Here is an 11182-nt window from a genome sequence, read left to right on the forward strand (position 1 = left end):
AAAAATCTCTAAAACATAGACTTGAGCTTAGAAAAGTACACCAAAATTCATAAAACACCTTTGAGTGTGCTTGTTTGCCACAGGAACGTCAAGAAAAGCAGTGAACTAATTGACACAACAAAACGTTCCCTGATTGTTTTAACAAGGAGTTACCAAGTTTAGTTATTCATATTGACCTGCGTCAGTTTCCAATGTTTTCACTCTATCAAGATACTGGAAAGAACATTGACCTAAATACTGTTTCGAGACGCACTGGCAATAATTAAAGTGAGGCAAGAAAGTACTTAAACACAATACATTTGAACATAGTTAATAGAGGGAAATGGTTATGAATCATGGCAAATTTCTTTGTTGTATGTTTTTGTTGGCTGTTTGGGGCGGGGGGAGGAGGAGGTTGAACCTGCACAAAATCTGGAAAAATACAAAAAGTGGTTATGTGTGCTCATACAACTAACCAATAGAAACATTGCGATTACGTAATTCATGCACAGTCTAGGAGCATAAAACAAAAAGATGTGCAGGGTCAAAGACCTTCCAACATAACTCTTAGCCTGTTTGTTTGCTTTTTTGATGTTTGCTGGGATTCTTAACCATTCCCTCTATTAACTATGATTTGAACAAATGCAACTGTCTTAAGGATATGCTTGAAATTGTATCGATAACCTATAAGAAACTGGAACCGAGAATCAAACACGTAACCGCGAGGAAATTTAGTCATGGACACGTTAACAGGTCGTTAATAATTTGCAGCAGGAAATTATTTCACATCATCGCTGATAGAGGCTGTATTTTTACCCCGCATTTGTAAGTCTATTTCTTAGCTGGTCGGTAATAGCAGATCGAGTTTTGATGTTGTTTCCGAAGCAATATTTGTTTTTCAACTCCTTGGCAGGCAAATGTACTATGGTTTCTGATAGTTAAATAAGCGACGCTTTGGTAAGCAGTGAAAACACAAGGTCAATTTGCAAGGACCGACGTAACCTAATAAAAAAAGAAGTACCGGATCCTGTCCCTGTAAAGGATGTAATTGGACTTGATGATGTCGGACTACAACAACGCTAGGCTGATAAAAAGGTTTGAGAACGACATAATCGATTCATATATTTCGAAAAGCTTAAAAAAAAAAACGTCCAGTGCTTTGAAAAGATTGCAGAGGCTTTGTTTTTGATTTTTCGGTTTTACGTTCTTTTATCAATAATATCAATACTTTTGAAGCATGAATCAGTGGTACCCTATTAAACGTTAAAGGGACACAGTCAGCTGGAGCACACGCGCATTAGATACCACTTGATTTCATAGTTAATTTGCATATGACAGGGACACGATCCATACTGCATGTTTTAAACCAAATATGATACAAAAACTATCATAGGATGAGCAAAAGCCCACTCAAAAACAGGTTTTTCAGTAACCGATTGAAAATCAAGCAAAACACTGCGGAGATTGAAGCGGATTTCTAGATGTACTCGACGAGTATCTTTGATTTCAGGTTGAGGTGAACTTTTTCAAAGTGAGAAAACTAGTGTCCAGGTCAGCGCGGTCCCAAAGCCGACTACGTCCCTGTAAGGATACCAAAAACATAAAAAACCATCTTTAACAAGAGGTGCTGTTTTCTGTAAGCGATAATACAACCAAGTATTAACACAGCGGAGCAGGGCTTAAGTTTTGTTTCACTCGACTTCAGTTTGCAGAGAAATATTGAGCCACGGCCTATCCAAGGATGCGAATAAGACAAGTGGAAATGAATGTCAGTTTAATAATAAAGTGTATTATCGTTTGTCTCACGATGTAGTCACTTGAGATGTAGATCGCGACGTTTCGACTGCTTACTGCTAGTCTTCTTCAGGCGATAAGGTCGACTGATTGCACGGTATCATTTATATCACAAAGGTCGGCTGTGATTGGTGCATTTTGATCCTCCTATTGTTCCATTGTTCCGGCGAGTAGCTGTTCCCTCAGTGGTCCGCTGTTGTACCGTTCTCCTGTTGTTGTGTTTCTTGATCGTGGGTATCCATGCTTCAGGAATTTCAATTCCACTATCCCTGTTGATGTTATTAGGCTGAAGTCTTATGTGATATCCCTCCTCTTTTGTACAGAAGATCACAAAGGCACGAACAACCCCAAGAAGAGAGCCTGTCGCGGAATTTAAATCCACCGCCGTTTTACCTTATGTCCAAGGAGTTTCGGAGTCTCTCCGCCGCTGCCTAAAACAACAAGGCATTCGCACCGTCTTTAAGTCCGACACGACACTTCGGTCACACTTAGTGCGACCAAAGGACACCGTCAACCCGGCTAAACAAGACGGTGTTGTCTACAGGATTCCCTGTGAGTGCGGCAAAGTCTACATCGGGGAAACAGGGAGATCTATGCAGGAGAGGATCAAAGAACACGACAGGGATATACGACTCGCCCGTACCCAAACCTCCGCCGTTTCTGAACACACCCACGAGACCGGCCACTATCCTATCTGGAATGAGGTCAAGTTTATTGATCGAGATCCTCACTGGTACACACGTAGGGTCAAGGAAGCTATTCACATAAGACTTCACCCTAACAACATCAACAGGGATAGTGGAATTGAAATTCCTGAAGCATGGATACCCACGATCAAGAAACACAACAACAGGAGAACGGTACAACAGCGGACCACTGAGGGAACAGCTACTCGCCGGAACAATGGAACAAAGCAATAGGAGGATCGAAATGCACCAATCACAGCCGACCTTTGTGATATAAATGATACCGTGCAATCAGTCGACCTTATCGCCTGAAGAAGACTAGCAGTAAGCAGTCGAAACGTCGCGATCTACATCTCAAGTGGCTACATCGTGACACAAACGATAATACACTTTATTATTGCATCTACCACGATGAATAACAACAACCTTTTCCTCGAATGTCAGTTTCTTTCTTAAGATTTGTTAAGTGCAGTTCAGAAAACCTGAAAAGAGACATTAAATGCAAGTAATTTCTTCCCTACTGGTTCAAATCGAGGCAGAGCGTGTTGTTGATGATACGTAAGGAAACAAGGTCGTGTCAACATGCCAGCAGAAGTAAATAGTTGCTGCAAAGTTAAAGTTTTAACTTTGAAAATGAAATTTACAATTTGAACTTTAAAATTTCTAGGTCCAAAAATGTTTTCTGACAAAAGAATTCAGAAAGTCAATCAGTCTTCATAATGATTTCATGAAAACGTTTTATTGTGATCACTCTTGATCATTATGTAAGAATTAATAACCAACAGTTATTGTGCTTGACAACGGTACAGTAATCTGTTTATCATTAGTACAAATCTACCGGATTATACTAATGCAATACTGCATTCTGATTGGCTAAGGTATATCCTGTACGATCATTACTATTCAGTGGTTGAAGATTGTCTGCAAAATAGGGACATTTTTTCTCGTCTCACCGAAGTTTCGGAAGAGGATTTAGAAATATTGAATGGATAATCAAATTCTCCCGAAGGCTCAGTGAAACAAGGCCATTTGCTGTCACAGCACTCGAAATTTTTAAAAAAAAAAACTGATAATCGCTTGGACGAAGCTGAAAGATGGACTCAAAAGACACTTCATTCTGCGCTCGATAACACTATGGTGACGTTTTTAAGCGTAGAGATTTAATTGGCGATCATTTAGTAAGAGTTCTATATTTAAACGACTAGTTTATTTCGCTTAGTATTTGTTTATTTTTTTCTGAAGCCAAAAGCTAGCGTTACCTTGTGAACATTTCATTATACATGTAAGCACCGTAAGTTTTATTTGGAAAGAAAATATAGAACAAGTAGGAGAGTATCGCAGCAGCACCCTCACTCCGACAGTTCATCGCATAATAATACATGTTGATTCTGCGTGACACATTCTGATGAACTGTTAATATTTGATTCAACAGGAAGCCTGAGGAATAGTAAAGAAAGTGAACAATGATACACCACAGCGAACAACTGGCTAAAAGACAGATGCAGAAACACTTTCAAATAAATTCTCTTTGAGCTTGGAAATAAACTTTAAGAAAAGCACCTGTACTCCGTTTATCGTAAATCTGTCGATCCTCATAGTAAGTTACGATGGAATAGTTGATTAACAAATGAAGCGGACGTGAATATATATAATATCAAGTCTGTATGGGGGAAGAATAAAAAGATAGAGATTTTCCCAAATAACGAAAGTAAACTTAGCTGATGTAAGGAAGGTGCAAAGAGCAAATTAAAGACTAGATTCCAATAAGCTCTTACACCTTCCCGTCATAAAATATTATTTAGAAAATAACTGTAGAAAAAATACGCCGCAGAACCAGAAAGGTGAATGCGGTTAAACCTGTGTCGTTGTCCTTTACTTTGCATTTAAATTCAGTTTAATCCAATGAACATTGCTCATTCCCAAAGCAGAAGGCAATGCCAGAAAAAAATCGTCAGATAATAAAAAAATCGTGAGATACCCCTACACGAGCCATTGTGCACAGCAGTTTATCTTCGGCCACAAAACCCCCACCATCTTACAGGGGAGGATTGTTCGAAGAGTTTTAATTCCTGTTCCCCGAAACCCTCACTCCCCTGAATGAAACAATCGCGAAGGAGGATTAAATCTCGTCCATAATCCTTTACTTTCCTAGAGAAAATATTTGGAGAGGAAGTTTAACTCTCATTCATAATCCTCCACTCGTCCTTTAAAGTTAAAAAAGGGGTTGTAATATGAGGTAGACTTCCTCCTAAAGTACTTTTCTCTGAGAGGGTTAAAGGTGAAGAAGTAGCGGTAAGACTAAACTACACTGTGTCGACACTATGGGCATCAATGAGCAGTCTAGTCTTTCAGCCATTTCCTAAACCTTGACCATCTTAAAGAAAATTACCTTTGGAGGAAGTTTTACTGAAAATGTAACCACTTTTGACTTTTAAAGGAAAGATTAAGAGATTATGGTTAAGACATACACTTCCCTCCAAATCTCCTTCCTTGGAAAGTAAGGGATTATAGAAGAAATTTATTCCTCACGCGCAATTGCTTCATTCAGTGCAGTGGAGGTTTAAGGAACAGAAATTAAAGCTCTTCAAACAATATTCCCTGGTAAAATAAAGGGGAATTTTGGCCAAAAGATAAACCACTGAGCCCAAAATATCGTGTAGGGGTATCTCTCACTGACGATTTTCTTGAGGCATTGCACTCCGCTTTGGGAATAGAAAATGTATCTTGGATCCAACTAAATTTAAATGCAAAGTAATTCTCCTTCCAAGCAGGAGAGAGGCTAATCACTGTTAATAATAAAAGCATTTGCACCTTGTTTATAACGATTTCTAGAGTAATTACCTCTATTAAATATATGAATAAATTACCGATGGTAAGAGTCATCTTGCTCCCTACTACCTCCTCTGGGGAGGAGGAAGGAGGGAAAAAGAGTCATCTTGCTCCCTACTACCTCCTCTGGGGAGGAGGAAGGAGGGAAAAAGAGTCATCTTGCTCCCTACTACCTCCTCTGGGGAGGAGGAAGGAGGGAAAAAGAGTCATCTTGCTCCCTACTACCTCCTCTGGGGAGGAGGAAGGAGGGAAAAAGAGTCATCTTGCTCCCTACTACCTCCTCTGGGGAGGAGGAAGGAGGGAAAAAGAGTCATCTTGCTCCCTACTACCTCCTCTGGGGAGGAGGAAGGAGGGAAAAAGAGTCATCTTGCTCCCTACTACCTCCTCTGGGGAGGAGGAAGGAGGGAAAAAGAGTCATCTTGCTCCCTACTACCTCCTCTGGGGAGGAGGAAGGAGGGAAAAAGAGTCATCTTGCTCCCTACTACCTCCTCTGGGGAGGAGGAAGGAGGGAAAAAGAGTCATCTTGCTCCCTACTACCTCCTCTGGGGAGGAGGAAGGAGGGAAAAAGAGTCATCTTGCTCCCTACTACCTCCTCTGGGGAGGAGGAAGGAGGGAAAAAGAGTCATCTTGCTCCCTACTACCTCCTCTGGGGAGGAGGAAGGAGGGAAAAAGAGTCATCTTGCTCCCTACTACCTCCTCTGGGGAGGAGGAAGGAGGGAAAAAGAGTCATCTTGCTCCCTACTACCTCCTCTGGGGAGGAGGAAGGAGGGAAAAAGAGTCATCTTGCTCCCTACTACCTCCTCTGGGGAGGAGGAAGGAGGGAAAAAGAGTCATCTTGCTCCCTACTACCTCCTCTGGGGAGGAGGAAGGAGGGAAAAAGAGTCATCTTGCTCCCTACTACCTCCTCTGGGGAGGAGGAAGGAACATGTTGTGTGCGTTTGGCCACCCTGTTGGACATGTTTGGGGGTTTGTTCAAGTATGAGCGACCAGCACGTAATATGACGGAACAGGTCTCAAAAGGGTGGCCAAGTGCGCGCAACATGTTACGCACAACAACGTTGTGATGTGTGGGATTGACATGTTACGATTATTTGGGGGGTGGGTTACATCTTTATTTATTAACACACTTTGTTTAAGTTTTTAAGTAATGGACAAGGACACAAGATTTGGCCGCAAACTTAGTTCGCGGCTGGTTTATATATCTTTTTTTCGCTATTTAATGATCTAATGTTGTAGAAGGTTTCAAGAGCTCTTTTCTGTGAGTGCTTTATTTAGCCCTTACACCTTAACACTACGAAAGGTTTTGCGAAATTTCATTTAAGTTTTGTACTTTGATTGACATTTTTTCAGAGAAGAAAATGCTGATGAAAGCTACCTTGCAAGTCTTGTTTATTGATTAAATAGCTTTCAAAAATTCAGTAATGTTTTTCCAAAAAGTCACTGAACTCTTTTCGAGGACTTGCTCACCTCCTTTTTTAACACTTTATTTTAAGGTGGTTGAATTTAATATTGATAAGTGCTGCAGCCCATTTTCTTAACAGATCCGTCTAATCTCTGTGATCTGTTGACAAGAATTATCATTATTGATCAGTTAGAAGGCAAGTGTAAGTGCTATCTAGACAATTGAAAATACGTGCATTGAGACGTTATATGTACCAACTGTACTGGTTTAACAAGAATGAGCGCAAAAATTTCAAATCTCTATGTCAAGTTGTTTTCTTTCTTTAATTTCTTTTCATATACACACGCTATTCGTATCGTTTGGGTTTGATAGGTTGCCATCAATATTTGGGTGCTACTTTATCACAAAATCCGTTAACCAGGATTCTATTATCATTCTATAGAAAGTCAAGTTAACAACGTGTTATGCTAAAATGAATAAGAACTGTAGATCTACTTCAGCTACCTTAAAACCAGCAAGGAATACACACGGTATCCATGGATACACTGACTAAACTTATACTAGAAAATTCGGCAATGTTGTCAGATTTGATATCAAGACAATATCCTATACAGTTTCTTTATTTCTTTATTCTCTTTACTTGGCTTTTTGAGAATGTTTTAAGACAGCTAGGAGAAATTGTATGTTGATTTCTAGTTCTTGAGAATTGAAAAGCTCATTCAGTTCTTGACGTACACATTGCTCTTCCACTGTCAATTTTAAACCTTTATTATCCGTAAGACAAAGCATTTAACTTGACTCATTTACTATTTTATAAAGTGCCCATGAAATGATCTTTCGAGCTAAATCAAGTCGTTCTTTAAGTGAACCTCAAATTACTGTTTATTTGTGTAACTGAAGTGTGAAGAAACATATTTTGAACTCAAATTGGTAGACGAAAAGCTCTATTTCGTTTTAGAGACTGATGGCAAAATCGGATTTGTAAACTATTCCGCTTGTCAGTTTCCCACTGTCAGACATTAAACAGAGTGCGTTTATTTTCTCACTGAACTTGTCGTGTATAGTAAGTCATTTTATACAGAGAACGGGTTTGTTGGGGAATTTGATGCCTCGCCGACAGCTCTCTCGATCAAGACCGTAGCTAGAAACGCTCCAAACATGTATGAAGTTACCACTCTTTATCGGTACTAACTGGAAAACTTAATATCCGTTCACGAAAAACAGAAATATTTTATTATTCCGGGCTATATTCCTTCCAGGAGTCTTAAAGGTACTGAATAATTCTAAAATGCATAAGCTATCCCGCAGCATTTAATTCTAATAGAGTGTTGCCAAATTATTTCTGGTTACAATAAAATAATGGAAAATCGAAAACTAATCATCTTTATGGAATAATATAACTTTACTTCTTGTTTACTTTTGCAACAAAGTGGGCGGCACTACTGAACGTTGGAAATGGATAATTATAACTTAACTCACGTGTCTGCGTATTGAACATCTTATTTTTTAATTGTCATCGTACACAAAGAAATAAGAAAAAAAAATCAGAAATCGAGAGTGAAATTTGTGGTTTTGCACGAGAACTCGTTTTCAAACAGAAGGACAAGGTAAACTCGGAAATGGCCTATTCACTGCTCCATCAAGGCAATGATCCAAAGTTGATGACTTCCTTTTTTCTCATCATCTTGTTGAAATTAATATTATTGTAATTATATAACTGAAATTAATTGAAATTCTCATCATCTGCAGAAAGGAGAAATGAGCTGTCGATCACTATTTCATAGAAATAATAGAGTTCATTTCTATAATCGACATAACACGTTTCAGTGATGAACGACTTTTTAACTTGAATTTGTTATCGCTTTCTAGGAACAATACGTGAAAACTGGAGCGGAGCAAATGCTGGAAAATCACATCTTCGTTTGCACTGAAATCGCAAAGATATCTTTCTCTTGAATTTATAAACAATCCACCTCTGAATTACAATTCAACAAGTTTCTCACTTTTTCTTCTACAAATCACTAGTTAAGAACTTCACAACCTTAACCTTTTTTGTACAGGACGCTTAAAACAAAAGTACTATTTTTCCTTATCATTTTTCATGTGACTGTGCCATGCAAGGAATTAAATTCGCACTCCTGGTATTACTTTGGAATTTTTTTCCTATTTTGTCGTTGAACATCTTAGTCGTCATTTAGTTTTTTAAAAAACATGGTAAGTCGAGCTGCCACAAATTGCAGCCGCTTCATTTAATGCTCCAAAAAAGCGACTGTATCGAGATAAAATCTACACAATCTGCCACAGGAACAGTTCTTACAACCTGTCTGTGGGTAATTTATAAAGCCAGAATTCCTAAATCAAACGTAAAGGTTATTTTGGGGGCATCGATTTCCGTTCTTGAACATGTACTGCAATTTTGGTGTCAAGATTGAACTTAAACAAAGTTTTCAAACACGTAAATCAAATTCTTTTCTCTGACCTTTTCCAATAAGAACGTCGCCAAGAGCTTGTAAATTGTACATTTCTTCTACCTAGCCTCCTCTTTAACAATGCATAGAGTCAGCTTTCGTCACGACACACGACTGAAAACAATCTGTTGCTGGTGTTTTGTGGCGCTATTTCAGCCCACAATGCGAGCGATTTGACAAAATAAATCTTACGTTTGATATTTTTCCACTTAAAAGTATGAAACATTTAATACTTAGTTGCTACATTCTTTCTCGTATATTTTTATATGCGAAAGATGAAAATTTGGCAATAAATATTGTAAATTTGACATCAAGACAATATCTCATAGTTGATTTATTATTTATTCTCATCACCTGACTCTTTGGCATGTCTTAATTAAGTCAAGAGATTTAATTGCTGATCCACTGTCAATTTTATAACTTTATTATCCGTTGGCTCATTTGTAATTTTTAAAGCGGTGCCCTTGAAATGAGTTTTCGAGCTGAGTCAAGTCACTTTTTTGTGCAAGTGATGTACGAAGAGTCAGTTTTTAATTCGAAATTGGCAAGAAAGCCGTCTATTTATTTCCCTCTAGGCTGGTATATACGTAGCCAAACAGTTTTGTAAACTCTCACAACCTGTCACAATTTCCCTTTGTCAAACAGCCATAATACATTTATTTTTTAGTCATGTGATGCAGTGAACAACCGGGTTTGGTTTAGAATTGATGCCTCGCTGACATCTGTCTTCAGACCCTGTTAACGCCCAAACATTGAATTCACCACTCATGGAACACTTACTTTTCCTATCAGTTCTAGCTGGAAATTAACCACTCACGAAAATCAGCAACACTTATTGTCTGATGTCACCAAAGAAAAAAAAGCACAGGAAAATTGCATTAACTACTCTCGGAATTACGCTAAAAGAGGCGGAGAAACAAATCATTTGCAAGCAGTTATCCCACAAAGGTAATATGATTATAAATTTGAATTTACGGAAATGTCTTAGGAAACACCGCCCTACGCTCCCAGTTACCCGTGTGTTCTAACTTCCCGGAAATAAGGGAGCTCAAGCAAACCACGACGGCAACGGCAACGAGAACTTTTGGACGGAAGGGCAGTCTCAGTCACGTAGAAATTTATTAATCTAAATATTGTGTTGATAATGATTGCTTATTTTTTTTTCCAATCTTCTTACATTGCGTAGCACAGTAAAGGCCAGCGCTAATGTGACTTTGACTATTGTTTTCCTATAAAACAAAAATTGGAAAAGCCAAGTAAATGGGTCAAGCTAAAGAAAGAATTTAGCCTTGATGACAAGCAAGTTTCAGAGGCATTTCTTCTGCCAGTGAGGGCTGCTAATGAACCGTATCTACGCTCCTTCCGGTACAAAGTGTTGAATTTTGTTCTGTTTACTAATGACCGCCTGTGTAAAATAGGATACGTTTCTAATCCCAACTGCATCTGTAATCAGCAAACGGAAACAATATCCCATATTTTGTTCGGTTGTTCTTTTTCATATTCTTTTTGGCATGAGGTTAATGAAAAAGGTTTTGAGCACAATCAAGAGTTGCAGAAGCCTCTCGCTTACATATTGCGATGTTATTGTTGGGTCTTTTGAGGAGGAGATGGATCTATTTAATTATATAGTAAGTTTAGGAAAATCTTTCTTGTGGACTTGTCGATGTAGAGAAACATTACCTTCCTTGAGCCACTTCATAAGAATTTAGGTAATTAAATATGAAGCTGAAAAACACATGTTTCAAATCTAATAAAACGAATTTGTTTAAAGAATAATAGAAGATCTTTGAGGAAGCAGGTTCTGTACATTTTGAAGAACGTAGGTCGGGATGGCAAAGTTTTTGTATTTCTTTTTGGAATGGATCGCTGGTATTGCATATTTAGTTTGAGCAAGCTTTAAGTACTGATTGGCGTACGGAGCAGGTATCCAGATTGTTACGAGATTAGAAATATCATTTTTCTTTCCAGGAGTCGTTCCTGGCGTAGGTATCGTCGTTGTTTAAGCTAACTATTTTATTTCTTAT

This window comes from Orbicella faveolata, unplaced genomic scaffold (assembly GCF_042242905.1).
Source record: "Orbicella faveolata isolate gen_17 unplaced genomic scaffold, um_ofav_v1 contig_12, whole genome shotgun sequence".
Lineage (NCBI taxonomy): Eukaryota > Metazoa > Cnidaria > Anthozoa > Scleractinia > Merulinidae > Orbicella > Orbicella faveolata.